Source organism: Orycteropus afer, unplaced genomic scaffold, assembly GCF_000298275.1.
Source record: "Orycteropus afer afer isolate SDZICR_OR568_19922 unplaced genomic scaffold, OryAfe1.0 scaffold00154, whole genome shotgun sequence".
Taxonomy (NCBI): domain Eukaryota; kingdom Metazoa; phylum Chordata; class Mammalia; order Tubulidentata; family Orycteropodidae; genus Orycteropus; species Orycteropus afer.
Genome location: NW_006921741.1, coordinates 3,240,521 through 3,249,357, shown reverse-complemented (window position 1 = coordinate 3,249,357; position 8,837 = coordinate 3,240,521). Strand labels below are relative to the sequence as shown.

The 8,837-nt window shown below is 37.5% G+C and overlaps 1 pseudogene; it reads right to left on the bottom strand.

Annotated features, from left to right (window-relative positions):
* The window catches only part of LOC103201550, a 151,759-nt pseudogene extending 144,830 nt beyond the window's left edge, over positions 1–6,929 (bottom strand).
* Between the last annotated feature and the right edge of the window lie 1,908 nt (positions 6,930–8,837).

The window sequence follows — 8,837 nt, the reverse complement described above, 5'->3', positions numbered from 1 at the left end:
TGTGGCTTGCTGAAGGGCTTGTTCTGATTGTGGGGAGAGGTGCTAGCCCTGTCAGCTCCTGATTTTTTTCCAGACATGTCAGGAATAGGAGAATCCTTCAGGGGAAAATATTTTCCTCTACCTGGGCCTGCAGAAGGCACTGTGTCAGGGCACCAGAGTAGCACCCATCTTGTGGTTGATGATATTGGGTGTCAGATTTCTTCAGCTGGTCATCCACATCTTTAGTGTCCAGTTCAGACAATGGCCCCACAAGGCTTTTCTCTTGTCAGCTACAGCCACTGCCCGGGCGTTATCCTTCAGTTCCTCCGGCAGGTTCCCCTGTGCCAAGTGCTGGGAGTGGTGCTTCCTTAGAGTCAGCATCTTGTAATGATTTGCCTCATCTTCTGAGAGTTTCAGTAGCTCCTCTAGCATGCACACCTCCTCACTGGTGATATCAGCACAGTAAGGCTCCACCAAAGCCCAGAACCTTTGGGGGACATTATTCTTGGGGATCCATTGTATGTTGATGGGGACATACATGAATTCATATTACTTTACATATATTAACTCATGTTATTCTCACATCAGTGTTATGAGATAGGAACTACTGTGAACCATATTCTATAGATTAGGAAACAAGGCATCAATAAATTAACTTTCCCAAATCCATGGCTGATAATTGTCAGAACCAGCATCTGAACCCAGTTTGACTCCAGAATTTATGTCTTATCTATTATAAATGGAAAAAAAAGAAAAGTACATAAATATTTTACAAAATATTTTATTGTGTAAAAACAGAGGAAAAAACGATTCTACACGAAGGAAATTCCATCAAACTTTGAATATTTATGTAGCAATGAAAATGTTTTCAGCCTTAGGTGGGTACAATTAAGACCTGTTAGGTAAAGGGAGAAGGCACTTGTCCCAGCCTTCAAATAAGTTATGGAGGTGGGATGGAATATAACTACCTGACTTGAGAGTCCATGCTTTTAACTACATCGTACTGCTTCTCAATTTGGCACTCTTTGAAAGATGTAAAATTGAGAAATTAAGCCTCTAGATTTATCCTGCCATGCTTTTTGAACACCTTCATATATGTTCAAAATAATAATGACCTTCTGTGTTAAAATAATAACAGTGACATATTAAATCCATATTCCTGGATTTGGAAGGTGATTAAACCTAGAGATATTGACAGGGTGCCGCTCATCAGCTACATTTGATTTTCACAACCACTGTGTAACGTCATAGACTCATTAGTCCAACACCTTCATTTTACAAAAGGGATCATTAAAACCTCGAAGTAATATTGACTTATACAAGATGGGACAATTCAGAGCTGGGAGTAAAGCATGTTTCAGGAACCCATGTCCTGTGTTGTTGAATCAATTCAAGAAATATTTATTGAACGATAACAATTACTTTGTGAGGCATTCCATTACACATTAGAATGGAAAGGTGTGAGTTTATAAATGAACAATAGTCCTTGCTCTTAAGAAGTTTACAATCTAATATGGATGATAAATGTGCCCATGTATAATTATAAAACTCACCATAATGGGACAAAAGAGCAATAACAGAGGACATAGTACAATGATGCCCATGTACTTTTCCATCTCATTATCCAGCACGCTTGTTCATTAATGCTTTCTACCCTGCCAGATTGTAACCCTATCTGTGGTTCACCATTTTATCTCCAGCATAGTTCCTGGTACAGAATAGACACTCAATACATATTTATTGAGTGAAATGATAAATACAAAATCAAAATTTTATGGAATCACAGAGGAGAGGATGATTAATTAAATGTGAGTTTGCTATGTACAGACCAAAGCAGAGCCAATTAGGTAAAATTTTACTGAAATGTCAAGTCTCCAAGGAGAGGAGATCATTCAGCTGGAAGAATACCTGTCATTTCTGTTAATCCATACTCTTGCCTTTAAGCCAATTCACAAATGAATTACCTCTGACAAGTCAGAATCTTGCTTGTTTTTACCCAGAAGGTTTTTAAACCTTTAAATGAATTTAGAAAATATCCATTATAAGTCATTCATCAGAAAAATAAGAACATACAAAACAGAGTAACTACCTTTCAAATTCTGGGTATGACAAGTGCAAAAAGCCAAATACTCTGCTTCAAGTGGCCTCAGTGATACATGACAGAGGTCTGGTGGCATAGCGCTTAAGGCATTTGACTGCTAACCAGAAGGCTGGCAGTTCAAACCTACCAGCCACTCCTCAGAAGGAAGATTAGGCAATCTACTTCTGTAGTGATACCACCTTGGAAACCCAAGGAAGGGTTGCTATGAGTCAGAACCAACTCCATGGCAGTGTGTTTGTTTTTTTATTCCGTAGTTGAACAAAGTATCATTTATATTTATTCTGTTTTGAGTCTGTAGATGAGCATCATCAACCTGATTGTGTTTTAATTATAATTTTTAAGAGATTTCTTTCCTCTGTTTGTGACAGTTCCTTCCTTCCCTCCCTTCCACTCTTCCTCCTTTTTTGTCCTCCACCCTTTCCTTCCTTCCTTCTTCTCCTCCCCTCTTTTTTTCAGCTGTGACTTACTCCAGTAATGTTATTTTTGTGCATCTCATTATTCATGTATTTTCTCCCTCCTGAAATTCAGCACAGGAGATGGCAAGTGCTTCCACTCTCCCCGCCCCCCCCCATACTACCACATCTCCATATCTTCTCCTGGCGACTGGGAGTCAGTAGAATACCTAGCTTGGGAAGAGTGGAGAAAGAAGCACTTGGAAGCATCACACTCAGATATCTGTCACATGTATTAGATTCCCAAGGATTGAGTCTCTAACCCCATGCTGTTGAAATTGATACAATTTAAATATTTAAATTGATTTTCAAGTTCATCAAGGCTTGGGCTAGAGCATTATTGGTGCTTCATACACACAGTGCCCATATCCAGTGTTGCAGTTTCTGTGTTAAAAGCTAAAGAAGATACTCACCTGGAATAATAATGCCATTTAATTTTCTTTTTAACTTTCTAAGTTGGTTCAAGGGCGTGTGGGAAGAAAAGGAAGCTGTCACTGTGCCTTTCTGCTTAATATCTGTTTAATATCCTGTGAAATCATTTTTGCCTTTGGATTATATCATATTATTAAGAGGAATGTGATTTTGGTGGTTGGAGTTTGGGATTCTCTGCCTGCTTTACCATTGATTGGCTTTTGACTTGGCGGAACCACTCCCCCTTTTGCTCTATCTAGCTCTAAAGGGAGAACACTTGAAAACACTTGAGAGAAAAGCACAGCTGGCAGGAAGTGCAGCTTTTATGAATGAATATCTTGCTAAAATAAACAGAAGCTGTTTCAGTTACTCAGTATTATAAGGACACTAACATATTTCTTAAAAAATGTGAATTGCACGCTTAAGCCGCTCAGCCACTTTGAATATGTCACTAATGGTGACCTTGAGAGCACATTGTGATTTTATTTTTAAAATAACAATGGTTATTTACTCATTTTACATTATGATAGAGTAAAGGCCAGAATACCTATGTTATATGACCATTGAAATATATTTTTTCTTCTATCTTGCTTAACTTCTTTTAATAAATAGTCAATACTTAATATGTGTGGGTTCAGAGGATACAGAGGCTGAGAACACCTTCTCCCTGCCTCAGTGGCTTTTCTTACATTCTTTTTGAAAGATGGGCATTGAACAACTAATAGCATAATGGCTATTTTAAATACAATCATAGTGTTATAATAAAGAAGCACAGGGACTAAATTAGTTTTATTGGGAGGATGGCATGATCTCTCTGAAAGGGGATCAGTATTCAGGGTGTGATTTCTTGAGGAGGTGACACTTGAATTGAGCTCTGAATGGCAAGAACTCCAGGATTTCTGAACAGAAAATGCTTAGGGATGGTAATGTGGTTGGAACTTAGATTTTCTTCTTAGATTGTACTGTATATTTAGGTATGCCTTTTAGGGAGAGTGACTGACCCTTGGTGCAGCAAATAAAGAAGTGTGAGTAGGAATTAATTTTCTGATGGTGTGAAGTGGGAAAAAGAGCATACAAATTGAGGTGGACTGAGTGCAGGTATTAAAGGACTATGTAACTGGAGGCAAGAGCAAGGGGACCGTGCAAAGGTGAGGCTGATGAAAGCAGCAGAGGCCAGACCACACAGGATGTGATGAAGGATCAATCATAAAGGCGACCTTAAGGATTGTGATTTTTATCCTCAGAGATAAATCCTTATTAACAGGTATCAAGCAGGGTAGGATTGGATCATATTAGCATTTAGGAGTCATTCTGGCTGCTAGGTGAGAATGAATGTGAGCAAGGGTAGATACCAGAGACCAGTTAAAAAGTGGTTTCAACAGTTCCACAGAAAAATGGTGCTAGCTTAGACTAAGATGGTTGTCATGGTGATTGAGAGACATAGACAAATGTAGAAGGTACATACACAGATAAGCATCCAAATATTATATGACTGGGAATATCCAGAAAGCTTCACAGAAGTGAGATTAGTTTAATCTTGAAAGATGAGAAAAATATTTTTTGTAGTCATGTTGATCAGCACTATTCAATCTCTAAATACGCAAAGTATAAGTGATTATTACTTGTTACTAGTGTTTCTTTCAGAATTTCTAAGTCACATGGAGGTACATCTTTTTGTAATACCAGTGATAATAAGTTTATTAGAATATAATAAATCTACATTTCCTGAAAACCGTTTGCCTTGTCACTAAGTCAGCTTAACCTAGTCCCCATCAAGACTCATCCAAATTCAATTAGGTAAAATTTAAGCCACTTTAAAAACCTTTTTTCTACTTATCTTATCTTCTGTCTCGGTCAGTCACTGAGGCAATTAAAAAAAAAAACAAAAAACTCACTGCTGTCCAATCGGTTCTCACTCATAGTGACCCCTCCTTGGGTTTCTGAGGCAGTATCTTTATGGAAGTAGATTGCCCAGTCTTCCTGAAGCAATTAGGATGTGTATTTTCACACTATTAATTCTTGCTTTTGTTTGTTTGTTTCATAAACTTTATCACTAAATTGGGTTTAAATATTTTGGAAATAACTTTAAAGTCTCAAATATTTAAATTATTTTTTTGTTTCTTTTATTTTGAAAGGTAAATGTGCTTCATTTTGGAGATTACCTAGGCCAGAGGTTACTAGATGCCGAGGAATATGGATTTATTAGCATTTATAACATTTCTAGGTTTTGAACTTACAAGAATGGACTATATAAACTTTCCAAATCAGAGTAAAATGTATCTAGCACTTTATAGCATTTTATGATTATTTCACACATTACTTGTAGCTATAGAGGGCTTTCTACTGCACAGACATCCTTTTGCAAGCACTTAGCTCTTTTTTCAGAGTTAACATTTTCATTTCTCATATGAATAGAGTTTCTGGAGGAAATTTTATCTTGAAAAAATATCCTGCATCGTATTTTAGTGCACTATAATTTATTTTGTGATTCACCTTTGCTATTTATTTTTTATTAAACAAATCAAGTCAGGTTATTAATTTTAAATCCTTGTTTTAAAACTAGTGGTTGCTCTGTGGAGTCAGTGCCAGGTCAGAGAAAGTTCAGTAAGCTGTATCCCATCTAGGCTTTGCCCTGTGTACCATCTGCCCCTGTTAAATCACAATGATGAGTAGGATGTGTACTTGTGCACTGCTAATTCTTATTTGGCCAGAATTTTATGTCATCTCATGGTCATTACATTTGTCCAATTACAGTTGATCAAATTGGATTATCTTTAATTAGGGGGTCTGTCTCATAGTACAGGGGGCTAGTTGGACATATTTATCTGTTTAAGTGGTCTGTCCTCAAACTTGGAAAGCCAAATGCCATGCTTGAAAGAAACATCTTCCCTGCAAAAAATCTTCCTGCAGGGAGGGGACAATGGAAGGCTGGTATTACTGTCAGTGTACTAAAGTGAAAGAAGAATTTCTTTTTCTTTGTTAGTTTGTTTGTTTGCTTTTAACTTTTTAGTGTGATTTGAGTGAAATTTTATAGAGCAAATTGGTTTTCCATTCAACAGTTCGTACACATTTTGTTTCATGACGTGGATGGCAATGCCCCCAATGTAACGTCATTCTTCTCACTTTCTCCCTGTTTCCCATTTCCATTTGTTCTTCTTTCCTATCCCTTCCATCTTTGGAGATTTATCCCTGGATAGAAGCTGTTCTTTTGATTTCATATGATCTGTTGTTCTAAGGAGTGTGTACCCTTCCAGTGTTACTGTTCACTTTATAGACCTGCCTATCCCTAGGCTGAAAGTTAAGCCATGGCGGTGAGTTCATTTCCAGCCTTGAAGCGTGACTAAGGGTCATAGTCTCTGGGGTACCACCACCAATCTCTGTCATACTAGTAAGTCTGGTCTTTTTCTTTTTTTTACAATTTTGATTTTTGTTCTATATATACATATATATGTTCCACCTCCCTACTCTATCCAGAACCTTCTATTGTGATCCCTTTCAGAGTGGTCAGTGGCCAGACCCCGTTTAGTTCTCTGGTCCCTAAATCGAGGAGGTCTGGTCCATTAGTCCTTTGAACTATTTGTTTCCATGTGTCTTTTATTTCCTTACACTTTTTTGCTCTAGACGGAGAGAGACCAATAGTTGTACCTCAGATGGCCGCTGACTAGCTTTTCAGACCCCAGTCACTACTCACCACAGTAGGATGTAGAACATTGTCTTTATAAACTATGTAATACCAATTAGTTAGCTATCCCCCTGAGACTGTGGTCCTAAGTCCACAAGCCCAGTGACTTATTACCTCAATGTGTTTGACTACAGATTATAAGTTTTCATAACTTTGCCTGATTGTTCTCTCTATATGGATATATTTACAGAACATAAAAATATGTATGTGGAAATAACCTCTGCCAAACCTATATATTGTTGTGGGTATAGTCCCATTCGCCTACCTATACCTTTTCATCTTGCCTGTCTGCATATGTGTCCATCAGTAGACTATTGTTTATTATTACTGATGTTGCATGAGTGTGTATGTAATAATATTTCCTTTTGTTGCCCATAACTCTTGTGCACCTCTCTGTGTCTTCCTTCGCCTTAGTGATGTTGTGCTGATTGTCCCCTTTTTTGTATGTTATATATCTTTAGCCATTAGAGAGATGCGAATCAAACCAATGAGAGATCATATCACCCTCACAATAATGGAAAAGTTCAATAAGACAGAAAACAACAAATTCTGGTAAAGGTATGGAGAGATTGAAACTTTCATATATGCTAGTGGAACAGTAAACTGGACCAACCATTGTGGAAAATGCTATGGCCCTTTCTTAAAAAGTTGGAAATAGAAATACCATTTGATCCAGAAATCCCACTACTAAGTACGCATCCTAGAGAAATAAGAGCCAGAATATGAATAGATATATGCACATTCATGTTTGTTATTCGCAATAGCAGCAGTATTCTATTACAATAGCAAAGAGATGGAAACAATCTAAGTACCTATCAATGGATGAATGATAACAAACTATACTGTGTGCACACAATGGAATAGTACACAATGTTAAAAAATAATAAAGAATCTATGAAACACCTCACAACACAGATAAACCTGGAGTATATTGTTGTTGTTGTTGTTACTTGCCGTCGAGTCGGCCTCGACTCATAGTGACCCCTCCTTGGGTTTCCGAGGCAGTATCACTACGGAAGTAGGATTGCCCAACCTTCCTTCTGAGGAGTGGATGGTGGGTTTGAACCGCCAGCCTTCTGGTTAGCAGTCAAGTGCCTTAGGCACTATGCTACCAGAGCTCAAAATACATGAAATGCTTTCACCACTGTGCCACTGGAGCGCCACATTTTAGTTTGAGTACAGGGAAAGGCAATATACAATTACAATATATTCTTATAATCTTACTTAAAGTAGACTCTGGTCTTGAAAAGGAGCCCTGGTGGCACAGTAAGTATGCATCTGGATGCTAACCGAAAAGGCCAATGGTTTGAACTCACCAACTTCTCTGTGGGAGAAAAATGTGGCCGTCTGCTTTCGTAAAGATTACAGCCTTGCTAACCCTTTCAGGCAAATCTGCTCTGTTCTAGGGGTTTCACTGTGAGTCAGAATGAACTCAATGGCAACAGATTTGATATTTGTTCTTTTTAAGATCTTGGGAGGAAAGGCATATTACCTATGCAAAGTATGGTATTTATTTCTGTTTCTAGAAATCACATACTGAGGTTATTAAAACAAAAGTTATATGGTTCTTATGATGAGGAGAAATAGCCAAATACCTCATTCATAACAGAGTCAGATCCTTGTGAAGATTGATAATGTATTTGAGGAGTGGCCAACAGTATTCTGTCAACTGCATACACAATTGCCATATTGTGATAGAGATGATTTTTGCTTTTTTTTTCTTTCTTATAGAGTAACAGATAGTGACCATTTGCACCAGTTTTACTGTTTTTGTGTATTGATCTTGGCTCCTTGATTTTCTTTCAGGAAGAATGACTATTGGTGCCTCTGTTATTTTTCCCATCAATTCAAGTCTTAATTTATATATACATATATGCACATTTTCTTAACAAGAACACCTCAAAACCAGCACTGAAGCTAATCTTAAGTAATTTGTTTCTAAAGCTTTGCTGAATTAAATAGTATTATTAAAAAAATGTCAGTCAACTCCTTCATTTCACTATTCTCTCCTTCCATTTACACATCCACCCAGTCATCCATTTATACATCCAAAAATGTATTCATTTTCTGTTATGTGCTGGGCACTGTACTAGGTACTTGGGGAGAAATGATGAACAAGAAATACAGCAGGGTCTTGCTTTCAAACTTACACATATGAGCCATTATTATTCAGTGAAACCGAAACAAAAAACCAAACTCACTGCCATTGATT